Source organism: Balaenoptera musculus, chromosome 10 (assembly GCF_009873245.2).
Source record: "Balaenoptera musculus isolate JJ_BM4_2016_0621 chromosome 10, mBalMus1.pri.v3, whole genome shotgun sequence".
NCBI classification, from domain to species: Eukaryota; Metazoa; Chordata; class Mammalia; order Artiodactyla; family Balaenopteridae; genus Balaenoptera; species Balaenoptera musculus.
In genome coordinates this window covers 83100814-83114710 of record NC_045794.1, presented here as the reverse complement: position 1 = coordinate 83114710, position 13897 = coordinate 83100814, and the positions used below count along the sequence as shown (strand labels likewise).

At 38.0% G+C, this 13897-nt stretch overlaps 1 protein-coding gene across 2 annotated transcripts in view; it reads right to left on the bottom strand.

Moving 5' to 3' along the window:
- SCYL2 (SCY1 like pseudokinase 2) overlaps positions 1-13840 on the bottom strand; it is a 58288-nt gene extending 44448 nt beyond the window's left edge. The window contains exon 1 of one of the 2 annotated variants that reach the window (XM_036866021.1): positions 13579-13840. The gene's annotated coding sequence lies outside the window, so the exon portion shown is untranslated. The remainder of the gene's footprint in view (positions 1-13578) is intronic. The other variant, XM_036866020.1, reaches the window with a different exon arrangement.
- Positions 13841-13897: the final 57 nt, after the last annotated feature.

Genomic DNA, 13897 nt, shown 5'->3' with positions numbered 1-13897 from the left:
AGCATGAGATTCCTGGAACACCACCCTGTTACCGCACCACCAACCAATCAGAAGAAAATCTGTACACAGTGGAAGATAAACTAGACTGATACCCTCCCCAAATGATTCTCCCTTTAAAAACTTTCATGATCAAGCAGAATCTTTGGAGTTGGGTTTTTGGACACCAGTCTGCCATGTCCTCAAGTTGCTGGCCTCCTGAATAAAGCACCTTTCCGTTCTTACCAGCACTTGCCTCTCAAGTATTGGCTTTCAAGCAGCAAGCAGCCGAACCTGAGTTCAGTAAGAAGGTCAGACAAGGAACAACTAGCGAGCTGGGAGCTGAATAGTTACAGAGTTCATACAGGGCTGCAAATCTTTTAATTTTTCAAGCTAGAGTGGAGAGACCTCATTGATCACTAAAGACATTCAGTAGAAACCCCAGAAGGACTATGCCTTGGTATAGAATAAACCATTCTTAAAGTATCCTAAACCTGCCCTAACAAACTAAAAAGCTAGCCTCAAATGATCAAACTAATCATAAATTACTTAACTGCTTACCAGAATGAAGCCCAATACTCATGAAATGGAGACAAAAATAATTTCAGATACTAAGCAATACAACATTCACAATGTTCAGTATGCAATCAATAATTATCAGACATGCCAAGAAGCAAGAAAATGTGATCATAACCAAGACCAAAATCAGTCAATAAAAACAGACTCCAAAATGAGCTTATAGAATTAGCAGCAAAGATATAAAAAACTATCATATGTCCAAGTGAGACAGGAAGGAAGAGGTCAAGGGACAACAGTTAAAAGAATGACACAGCCATTGAGGATATGACAAAAACTGGTTAGGCCCAAGATGGCAGAAGATCTGACTTCCCATAGACCTTGAGCCTCATTATATGCTCATTGTAATACATTAGAATGCTAAATGACACACCCACAGGTGCCATGACAGTTCTGAGGCTGACCATAAAAGGCCAAAAAGTGAGTGGTGGCCTAGTTCCTGGAAATCCCTGTCCCTTTCCCAAAATAGTTGAAATAATCCTCCCACTCATTAGCATATGAAATTACCCAGCCCATAAAAATTAACAACTTCATATCCCAGGGCCGCTCTCACTTTCTGAGACAGTCTGCATTCTGCCAATTTTAATGTGTATCTCTCTAAATAAACCTGTTTTCACTTTACTTTGGCTGGCTCTTGAATTCTTTCCATACAGGAAGCCAAGGACCCTCACTTGGCAGCCTGTCCTGGGACTCACCAGAGACCTGAGACATGACTATTCTCTTGCTTCTCTCTTCTCCTGCAAAACAAGTATTTAGAGGAAAGCAAGACTACAATAAAAGGAAATGGAATATTTTAAAAAAATCAAATGAACACTCTAGAGACAAAAATATCTCAAATAAAAAACTCAGAGGATATAATTACCAGATTAGACAATGTAGGAAAAAAGATCAGTGAAACCTGAAGATAGAGTAAAAGGCTGGGGAAAAAAATAAATGAACAAAGTCTCAGTGACCTGTGGGACAATATCACAGTCTAACATATATAACTGAATCTCAAAAATGAGGGGGAAAGGGGAGAAATAATATTTGAAAAATAGCCAAAAAGTTTCCAAATTTGATGAAAACTATACAGCACCAAGAAATTCAATAAACACAAAGCAGGATGAACACAAAGAAAACCATGCCTAAATATGTCATATCAAATAGCTGAAAATCAGTGATTAAGAGAAAACTCTTAAAAGCAGCCAGAGAAAATAGGCAAATTATATACAGAGGAAAAAAGATAAGAATTTTCCCCAAACTTCTCATCAGAAACTATACAAGGCCAGGGAACAACTGAATAAGGTATCAAAAGAGCTAAAAGAAACTGCTGACGTAGAATTCTATAAGCCATGAGGGAAAGAAAAAAAAAAAAACTTTCAAAAATAAATGTGAAACAAAGACTTTTTCATGAAAACCTGAGAGAATTTGTTGCCACCATATATTTACTATAAGAAATATTAAAGGAAGCCCTTCAAACAGAAGGCAAAAGATACCAGATGGAAATCTGAATCTACAAAAGGAATGGAGGACTCTGAAAATAAAAATTATGCAGGTCTATAAAAAACTTCTCATGTTATCTTTGAAAGACAACTGATCATTTAAAGCAAAAATAACAAAAATGTATTGTGCTTATAATATATGTAGAAGTAAAAATATGATAAAACAAACCAAGGATAAGAGAGGGGAAATGGAGGGGGCTTCCCTGGTGGCGCAGTGGTTAAGAATCCGCCTGCCAATGCAGGGGACATGGGTTCGAGCCCTGGTCTGGGAAGATCCCACATGCCACAGAGCAACTGGGCCCGTATGCCACAACTACTGAGCCTGCGCTCTGGAGCCTGCAAGCTACAACTACTGAAGCCCACGCACCTAGAGCCCATGCTCTGCAACAAGAGAAGCCACTGCAATGAGAAGCCCGCACACCGCAACAAAGAGTAGCCCCTGCTCGCCAAAACTAGAGGAAGCCCATGCACAGCAACGAAGACCCAACGCAGCCAAAAATAAATAAATTTATAAAAAAAAAAAAGAGAGAGAGGGGGAAATGGAAGTATATTTTTGAAATATTCTTATATGTGAGGTAGTATAACATCATTTGAAGGTAGACTGTGGCATATTAAAGACATATTATAAACCCTAGAGTAATAACTAAAATAATAAAGAGACAAAGCTAAAAAGCTAACAATGGAAGTAAAATGGAATCCTAAAGTAAACTGAATTAATAAAAAAAAGTAGGAAAAGAAGAAAGGAACAAAGAACAAATGTGAAAAACAGAAAATAAATAGCAAGATAATAAATTTGAATCCAACCATATAAATAATTACATTAAATGTAAATGATTTAAAATTCCAGTTAAATGGCTGAGACTATCAAACTAGATTAGAAAAGCAAGACCCAACTATATGCTGTTTATAAGAAACCCACTTTAAACACACTTTACAAGAGGATTTAAAACCAAAAAAATGTGAAAATATACAAGCTAGAGTGGCTATATTAATAACAGGCAGAACAGGCTTCAAGACAAAGAGGGACACTTCATAATGACAGAGTTGTCAACTCTCAAGAAGACATAACAATCCTAAATGTGTACACACTAAATAAGAGAGTTTCAAAATAAATGCAGCAAAAACTGACAGAATTGAAAGAAGAAATAGACAAATCCACAAGTGTAGTTGGAGACTTCATGGGTCCTTCCTCATTAGCAAATGGACAGAGAGACCAAGTAGACAGAAAATCAGTAAGGACGTAGAAGACTTGAACACTATCAAATAACCTGACCTAAAACACCACTTTACAAAAGCAGAATGCGTTTTGTTTTCATATGTACATGGAATATTCACTAAGATAGACTATATGCTGGGCCATAAAACAAGTCTCAAAATACTTAAAACTACTGAAATAATAACAAAATACGTTCATTGACCACAATGAAATTAAGCTAGAAGTCAGTGATAGATAAATATCTAGAAAAATGCAAATATCTGGAAATTAAACAATACTTCTAAATACCCAAGGGCTAAAAAAGAAATCACAGAGAAAATTTTTAAATATTTTGAAGTGAATGAAAATGAAAAATCTGTGGTATGTAGGCAAAGCAGTACCCCATAGGAAATTTATAGCTTTAAATGTTTATTAAAAAAAAATCCAAAATCAATGGTATAAGCTTCTATCTTAGGAAGCTAGGAAAAAAAGAGAAAAGTATACTCAAAATAAGTAGAAAGAAGGAAATAAAGAGTAGAAATCAATGGAATGACTGAATTTAATGTAATTTAATACTCTATTTAATAGAAAAATGAAAAAGAAAAATCAATGAAGCCACACACTTTTTTTTTTAAAAGATAAACCTCTAGCTAAATTAAGAAAACTTTTAAAAACACAAATGACCAATATCAGAAATAGAAGAAATCCTATGGATGCTAATCCTATATAGAGCTTATAGATTCTAAATCAATCAGATATTATATTATGGATGATCTTATGCCAGCCAATTAATTCAACAACTTGGATAAAGTGAAAAAATTCCTTGGAAGGTACAACTACCATAACTGAAGAGAAAGTCAGAATAATCCTACTTAAAAGAAATGCAATTCATAACTACAACTCTCACCACAAAGAAAACTCCAGGTTCGGATGGGTTCACTGCTGAATATTATCAAACATTTAAGGAAGAAATAATTCCAGGTCCATATAAGCTCTTCCAGAAAATAGAAGACAATAGAACACTTTCATATTCTATAGTCAGTATCACCCTGATACCAACACCAAATAATGACACAAGAAAACTTCATATCAATATACATCATCAACAGGTAAAAATCCTCAACAAAACATTAGCACATCCAACAAATCCAACCCCACAACAAAGTGGAATTTATCTCAGGAATTCATTGATTTAACACTCAAAAACAAATCCATGTCATTCACCATATTAACTGAATAATGGGTAATAGAAAATATATGATCATCTCAGTAAAGGCAGAAAAAAATTTTTGACAAAATTCAATACTCATTCACAATAAAAACTCTCAGCAAACTAAGAACAGAAAGGAACTTCCTCAACCTGATAAATGGCACCTTTGAATACCTATAGCTAATTTCACATTTAAAGATAAGAGATTAATCACTTTCTCCCTAAATTAGGGAACAAAGTAAGGATACCTACTTTTACCACTTCTATTCAGTATTCTAATGGAGGTCCTAGCCAAAGCAAAAACAGAAAACAAAATAAAAGACATACATACTGGGAAGGAAGAAGTAAAATTCTTTATTCTCAACAACATGATCACGTACAGAGAAGTCAGAAGTAATCCACAAAAAAGCTACTGGAAGTAATATGTGAGTTTAGCATGATGGCAGAATACAAAAACAATACTTTTTTTTAAAAAGACTATTCTTATATTCTAGAAACAGACAACTGAACACTGAAATTTCAAAAATACCATTTTGAAGGGAGGAGTGGCCAAGATGGTGGAGTAGAAGGAACCTAAGCTTACCTCCTCTCTTGAGCACACCAAAATCACAACAATCTGCACAACCATCATTGAAAAAGATTGAAACCTACCCAAAAAGATCCTCTACAACTAAAGACATAAAGACAGAACCATGAGACTGGTAAGAGGGGCAGACTCACGACATAATCAAATCTCATACCACCCTGGGGGGGCGACCCACAAACTGGAGAAAAATTATATTACCAAGGTTCTCCCACAGGAGTGAGAGTTCTGAGCGCCACATCAGCTCCCCAGCCCAGGGCTCTGGCACTGGGAAGAGAAGCCCCCAGAGCATCTGGCTTTGAAGGCGAGCAGGTCTCAACTGCAGGAGCTCCACAGGACTGAGGGAAACAGAGACTTCACTCTTAAAGGATGCACACAGGGACTTCCCTGGTGGCGCAGTGGTTAAGAATCTGCCTGCCAATGCAGGGGACATGGGTTCAATCCCTGGTCCAGGAAGATCCCACATGCCACAGAGCAACTAAGCCTGTGCACCACAACTACTGAGCCTGTGCTCTAGAGCCCATGCACCACAACTACTGAGCCCATGCGCTGCAACTACTGAAGCCCGCATGCTCCGGGGCCCACGTGCTGCAACTACTGAGCCTGCGTGCTGCTACTACTGAAGCCCACATGCCTAGAGCCCGTGCTGTGCAACAAGAGAAGCCACCACAGTGAGAAGCCCACGCACCACAATAAAGAGTAGCTCCCACTCACTGCAACTAGAGAAAAAAAAAAAAAAAGCCGCTAAAAAAAAAAAATTAAGGAACTAAAAAAAATTTGACTTGCAAAGAAAGTAAAAAATGTAAAGGACAAATATTGATGCAAATAAACACAATAAACACAGCAAATTTAAAAAAATACCATTTCAAGGACATGAAGTACCTATGGATAAATCTGACAAGACACAAAGACTTGTACAATGAAAATAACAAAAATTTCTGCAAAAAACTGAAGATGACTTAAAAACTTGTACAGGAAATGGAAGACTCAATATTGTTAAGGTGTCAATTTTCCCTGTCAATCTATAGACTCAGTGCAGTCCAATCAGAATCCCAGAGGCTTCTGTAGAAAGAAACTGACAAGCTGTTAAAATGTTACTCTGAGAACAGGTCCACTAGATTGTTTAAGGGTCCATGGCACAGAAAGAGGTTTAAAGTCCTATCACTCTTCAAACCTTCACCTGCCATGTGTATTCTTTCCAAAAATTGATTTGCCTAAGAACAAGTCTGTGTCCTGAAAATTTTCCTTAACCAACTCTTTTTTCACAGTTTTCTCCCACTTGACCAAAGTAAAATATTTTTCTCAGCCATCCCAGTCTTGTTATAGGGTATTTCCCTGGGTATAAAAATCTTTGGCAGGCATGCCAAAAGGAAAAATGCAAGTTGAGAATACATTAATCCTGAAAGTCTCTTAAGAGTAAAGCAAAAAGAAGTCTGGTAAGAAATTCTGGAGAGGGTTGTGCTTTATTTCTTAACAGCAAAACCCCATGCCTTATCTGTCAGAGAATTACAATTAAGAAACAAGATAGTCGTCACAGGGGTGTATAGGAACAAGTTTATTTATTTCAATTAATAAGCAAAAACTCCAAGGTTTTGATAAAAGTAAAACATAATCATAATATACCACAATCTAGAAATCAGATACTTTGTAATTATCTAAACCCTTGACAAAAAAATTCAGATGCCATCAACTTAAAACACAAAAAGAAGTACAACGTCTTACAAAATTATTTAGAGAATACACAAGCAAAAATATTTGGAAGGCCACTGGGCTAAGGTAGCACTAGTTTGTGTCTTATTTTCTCAGTTAATTAAATTATATTCATATAATTTACTTTCTATTAAAGATTTGAACTATCTGTAAATAGAAATAAAAATTCACTTTCCTTTTTTAATTTAATGCTGCATTTCTGTAAGCAGTTAGAAAATGTTGCTATTGGCATTATGAAAACATTCATTGCCATGCCAAGTTGTTCTCTATGAACATCTGCTGCTGATTTTGAGGGGGAGGTGGAAGAGACATAAAAACGCTATTTAAAATGTACATATACTTTCCTCTAACTCTGCCTGAGTAGCTACATATTACATGCCATGCACTTGCCATACACTGGAAATATAGATGTAAATGGAAACATGTCTGATCTTTAGGGACTCAGTCCAGTAGCAGACTCAGACCTGCAAAGATTTATAGCAATTAACTAGAGGTATGAATGTACCATGCTTTGGGAACATGAAGATGGGCTCAAAAATGAAGTGTTTTTTGTAAATCAATCATACTCCAATAAAAAAAAAAGTGTTTTTCAGGTAGGAGAAAAGGGAAGGAGCTTCCAGAAAGAAGGATTACTATGTGCCAAGACATGGAGGGAAGACTATACATGATGTGATTTGAAAACTCGAAATAGTTCAGTATGAAAACAAAGGATATTTTCAGAGTTAATAGTCAAATTTGAGATGCCTATCCATCACCCAGAGTCAACACTGGTGTACACAAGGTAGAAACAGACATGGAAATTAATCCCGTGAATTATTTAATATTTATTGAGCACCCACTATGTACCTGATACCACATAAGAAACTGGGGAAGAAAGAAGTAAAGGAAAAATAAGCCATAAAGAGCTTACCATCAAAGGTAAGAGACAGAGAATTAAACCAACCACAGCATTATTATCCTACAGTAATAAAATGCTACAGAATATACATACACAGATGCTATAAGAACAAAAAGAAGAGGAACAGACAGAAGAAAGTTTCCCCAAAACAGCAAAACCATAGATGTCTTTAAAGGGGAGGAGGAGTGAACTAGATAGATAGAGAATGGGACAAGTGTAGGAGTAAAAACTAGCAGTTCGGATAAAAACTGGAGGAAAAGAGAGAAGTATGGCAAAGGAGACTTAGAAAAGCCAGGTTACCAAGGGCATTAAGTAGTAAGAAATCAAGCTATGATAAGCCACAGATAGGTTTCAGGCATGAGTAAAATGATCAATCACTCCATCATGCAAAGTGAAAGATATACTAGGGGTGGAAGTAGGGAATATGACAAGACTGAAGAGTGTCAATTTGTACTTCAGGAATTTTATACATACATAATTCAGAATGTATATAGGCCAAAAAACAAAAACAAAACAAACAAAAAAAACAAAACAAAGGCAAGGACACTTGGAAATAGGGATAGGGAAGATAGGAAAGAGACAATAGGTGGAGAGGGTGTTTTAAAGGTGTTAGTTACATGGATATTTATTTTATAATTACATATTAAACTTCATTATGCATTTTAATGTATCATATATCAAATTTTAAACAAACTTTAAAAGAGGGAGAGGTTGCTGAATTAAGGAAATAGCAGTAAGGAAGGAGAGGAAAGGAAAAATTAAGAAAAGTTAGAACTAAGAGAACTTGGTGACCAACTAGATAATTAGATAATGGAAAGAGACAAAACTAGGAATCCCAATCAAGTCTCTCATTTCAGAGCCTAGGCGGAGGATGAAGCCATTTACCAAGGCAAGGCTATAGGAGACAACTGCTTGTTTTGTGGGAGGAAAAACTCAATTTTGGACATGTTAAAGTTGAGTTGCCTGAATGACATTAATATGCATATATAGCTAGGAGGCTTTTAGATATACAGGCCAAAAACTTAGAAAAAAATGTCTCAGCTGAAAATAAAAATGTGGGCACCATGAGCTTAAAGCAGTATAGTAGTTAAGACTATGGGCTTGAAAAAGGTTACCCAAGGAGACCAAAAAAGAATAAGTATATCACGAGAGTAACAGAAGGCTACTTTGACGAACGGAGGAAAAAAAAAAAAAAAAAAGAATAAGTATATCATGAGAGTAACAGAAGGCTAAGGACAAAATGAAATGAATGAGTTTATGAAATAAGATCTGAGCTTAAATGAGATTTTGAATTATTGGCAATAGCTTTTTGACATGTAAGAAACCTAGAGACCAAATATATTTTCTTAAAATGATAGCTTTTCAAATTTCACTTGATTAATGAATAAAGAAGTCTTATTTCTCTAAGACAAAATTATAAGTGATAGAAATATTTATTCATATAAGTGATTGTCCCTTGTACACCATTTAGTAGAATTCACTTGAAATTCAATATTCCCCTTGTAAATCCCAGCCAAAATAAGATTTGGGGCAGCTTCAGTATGATCCCAAGATTATATCTCCCTACCATCTGATTCAGCCATCACTTGGCTTTTACTAAAACCAGTAGATGAATCTGTTCATACTAGATTTTACATGCACCTGGCAGAAGGTGAGTTGGGTATTCGGCACCTGATGGCAGGTGGCTGAAAGGAACTGGCAATTCTTTCAGTTCTGCCTACTCATAAACTCTAGATATAGCAGGATAAAATAAAACTTTGTGAATTTTCAAGTAGCAAAACTGCAAAAAGTCCCTTTTTCTACTTCCCCAAGAATAAAATATTCTTTTATTAGTAATTTGAACAATAAGTAGAATTAGCTTGCATTTTTTGTTGGAAACACCATAATGCAAATAAAAAGGTTACTGTAATTACATCTGATAATGAAATTATGTTTAGTAACTGTTAGTTACAGCGACTAGACTTTCAACAAGTACAAAATAATACACATTGACTACAAAAAACAACACAAAAAACTACAAATGAATTCAAAATAATTTTAGTCCTTAAAGAGGTACAAGGGTCTGAGAATTTTAAAATACCACTTATATAGTCATTTGCACAAATACTCATAAAATGTTATAATTTGAAATAAGAATTACATTAACATGACAAATAATTTTGACAAAATGCTTCATAAAACTTGGTAAAAGTTTTGTACCTATACTCCTATATGCAGTGCTTATCTGTTTAGATATAAAGATGATCCTGAGATATACTTTTGAAATACGTGTTTTTTTTTCTTGTAGGGGGGCTTACAGATTACTAAAAGTTTTTAAAAGATACAGTTTTTAAAACATGGTTAAAAACATTCTTTGGCCTATACAGAAACCATGTTTAATTTTACTCAGGAAACAAAGATTGTACCAGCTCAATACAATCATTCTCTTTACAACTACAGAAGGTATCTAATTATTATAAGTTGAGCTAGAACAGATTACTTCAGGGGACACACCTGATTTAAGAAACAAACATAAAAAACTAAGAAGACTTAGCAATGTACAGTGAAGCACACATCCATTCAACAAACTACTGGGTACAGAAGAGGTGGAAAACACCACGCTAAGGTGCAGCAGGAGAAACAAGAAGTAAAACATTGTTTCTATCATTAAGTTTGTATACAATAAGATTTTAAAAGCAGAATGAGAGGTTATAAGGCAACATATACTTAAATATCAAACTACTAATTTGAACAATAAGTAAAATTTGAGGAGAGATTACATCCAACTCTTTAGAAGGCACTTCCAGCCCATGAACTTAGTATAGCTTTTACTACAGGAAGTCAACCAGATACTTGGAAATTATTGAAATTAAAAAAAAGTAGCAGGCTTCCCTGGTGGCGCAGTGGTTGAGAATCTGCCTGCCAATGCAGGGTTGAGAATCTGCCTGCCAATGCAGGATTCGAACAAGGGTTCGAATCCTGGTCTGGGAAGATCCCACATGCCGCGGAGCAACTAGGCCCGTGAGCCACAACTACTGAGCCTGCGCGTCTGGAGCCTGTGCTCCGCAATAAGAGAGGCCGCGATAGTGAGAGGCCCGCGCACCGCGATGAAGAGTGGCCCTGGCTTGCCACAACTAGAGAAAGCCCTTGCACAGAAACGAAGACCCAACACAGCCAAAAATAAATTAATTAATTAATTAAAAAAAAAAAAAAAAAAAAAGCAACAGCACTGGGGTGGCAGTGTCTCACTATTCAGCTCCTCTAGCCAGAGAAAGAGGAAAAGGAATAACTGGGTAGGAAATTAGACGAAATGATCACTAAGGTCACTTACCTAGGACTACAGTTCTTCCTTGATTTAAGAGCATATAAAATCTGAAACACAGCGTAGTACAATGTATGAAAACTGAAACTCATAAAGCACTGAAGTGTTGTCTAAAACAATGGTTTTCAAACTCCAAAGCAATGATTTTCAAACTCTGGTGAACATCTAAAAACATCTAATAACATCTAAATGACTGGGTAACTTGTTAAAACATATAGATGTCTATGTACTATCTCAAACCTTCGGAATCAGAATCCATAAATGTGCAGTCAAGGCATTTATATTTTGAGCAGTTCCCCAGGTGATTCTGATGCACAGTGAATTATATAATTAAGCACACAATCTTCAGTGGCAACAAAATCTGGGTTCAAATGCCAGATACAAGCACTATGACCACCAACTAGCCTCCTTAACACTAATTCCAATCTTTCTAAAGAGGGAATTGCCAACCATTCCTCAAGTGACTGTTGTGAGGATTAAAGATGATACACAGAAAATGCTTAGTACAATTCCTGGCACATTTAGTAAGCAGTCAATGAATTTTCATTTAAAAAACATTTATTAAGCACTTACACAGTATCAGGAGATTAGGGAAATCTCATTAATTTATTAAGTATTAATAAGCATGGCAACTCTGCAATGGTGTCATGAGAACATATAATTAGGGGAATCTATCGTAATCAGGAAAGTCTTCCCTGACGTGAGCTGAATGATGAGCAGGCATTAACTGAATGAAAAGGAAAGGAAGAGAATTTCCAGGCAAAGGATGCATCATAATCAAAAGCCATATACCTGAAGCAGAACAGAAAGAACAGAGTGACTAGGAGGAGAAAAGAATGCCAGAAGGCGCTGTGGAGATGAGGTTGCAAAGGTAATTAAGAGGGACCTAAACAGCCTGTTAAAGATTTTAGTTGCGCTTAAAAACAGTGAAGAGTTTTAAACATGGAGATGATGTGATTAGATCTACATTTTGAAAAAGTCACTCAGTCTGGTGTGGAAAACTACAGAGGGAGCCACAGTAAATGCAGGTAGACCCTAATTAGGAGACCATAAATACTTCAAATGAGAAATGATGGTGGCTGGAACTAGAGTACTAGTATGAAGACCAGGAGTATACAGACTCAAGAGATATTCAAAGAGGCAAAATCAAGAGACTTCAGGAGAGACTGATATGAGGCCTGAGAGACAGGAAGCTGTCAAATCTCTACTGCTATAGAAAGGGATGGATGATGAAGCTAGTCACTTGAGTCAAACACAGTAAGAGGACCTCTTTTTCTTGGGGGATAAGTCATGAATTTCAAACATGTGAGTATGAGTAGTTATTCCCAAGCATGGGGTTGATTTTTACAGAAATATTCCAGTGTATGTAAGTACAATGTGCTTCTATTTATTTTATTGGGTGTTTATGGATCTTAGAGACAGGTTTCTGCATGTGTGTTAAGTGGATCTGAACAGAATGAAGATCCTTCCTTTAGGTTCCGTTCCTTTAGAGTCCCCCGAAAGTGTCTTTTATGGCTACAGTTTAATAGTGTCTCAAGAATTCTATTTATACACTCAGCTGATAAATTATTTTAAAACTTTTTAAAAATTAATATTTAAACCAAAAAATAAGAAGCCAAACGAAAAAAGGCCTGCAAAGTCCAAAAGGAAGCTTCAATCACCTGACTTTCAAGCTGTTACCAGAACATGACCGGTTTTACAGTGACAGGTTGGTTTGGAGCATTAACCTTAAACTATATTAATTTTCCAGAATGGAGAGGCTTGCGAATGCGACTTAGAAAACTTCTTACTCATAGAATCCAATTTGTAAAGAAAAGTCATACAGATGATTCCTGACTTTGATCTACAAAAATACTAGTTTGCAACTTACAATTGTAAGTCACTACTGACATAGTGCTTTTAAGTCGCTTGAGTCTGGAGTCTCAGGAAGACTGTTATGGCAGTTGACGTGACAATATTGGTCCCCTTCATAACTGATCATAGGTTATGTATTCAGTCGGATCCCAAGTTTTTGCAAGCCTCATGGGTCTCAACCTTCTTCCATCCTTTCTCTCCCGCTTAGAAAAACAGGAGTGCAGGAGCCTCGGAGCGTGTATTTAACAAAACACCTGCCCCACCCACCTCACAAACAATAACCTTCCATTCCAGAACTAAAGCTACTGTTAGAAAAGGACGCCGGGCAGTAGGGCCCTAGATGGTAACCCAGGTTATCAGAGGCGGACCTCAGAACTGAGGGGACCTGTTCTCACCCAGTGCCGGAGTAGTGTCCAATTTCCCAAAAGGGAACCAAGATCTCCACCACGGAAACCCGAGCTCCCGAGCCGGAGCCGGGGGCCCTCCCTCCAGCAGATGGCTCCAGCCCGGGGTCTCCAGTCGCTTCCAGGCCTCTTCGGGAGACTCGGGCCTCCCAGATCCGCTCCCCGGAGCTCGCCGCCCCCCGAGCCCGGCTTCGCGCGGGCGCCCACAGCCCCGCCGGCCCCGCCTGCAGCCGGCAGGCCCGTCACCAAGCAACAGTCGCCAGCCCCGGGGACCTTGGGAGGCCTACCCCGGGCGCGGGTCCTTCCCCATTCCTTCTCGCTGCCTGGGGAGCCCAAGTGAGAGCGCGGCCGGTGAAGGAGGTCGTTCCGTGCCCGTGGGGGGTCACTCACCTCTTCCCCTTCTCCCCCGGGAGGGGCGGTGCTGGGGCTCTTTTCCCCCGCCCCCCCAAACGCCTCCTGGCTGCTCCTGCTCAGCCCCGGCGCCTGGCCACTGCCGCCGGCTTACTCCATAGCCTCTCACACTCGCGCGGCCTCAAAGGCTGGAACCGGAGGAGGGAAGGGGGAGGGGAGGGGAGAGACTGGGGAGGAAGAGTAAGGGAGGGGGAAGAAGACCGAAAGACCAGCCTGCCCTGGCATGACGTCACTTCCGGCTTGTTCGGAAGGGGCGGGGCCGGGACGTCTTTGGCCTCCGCCTCCCGAGAACAGGGAG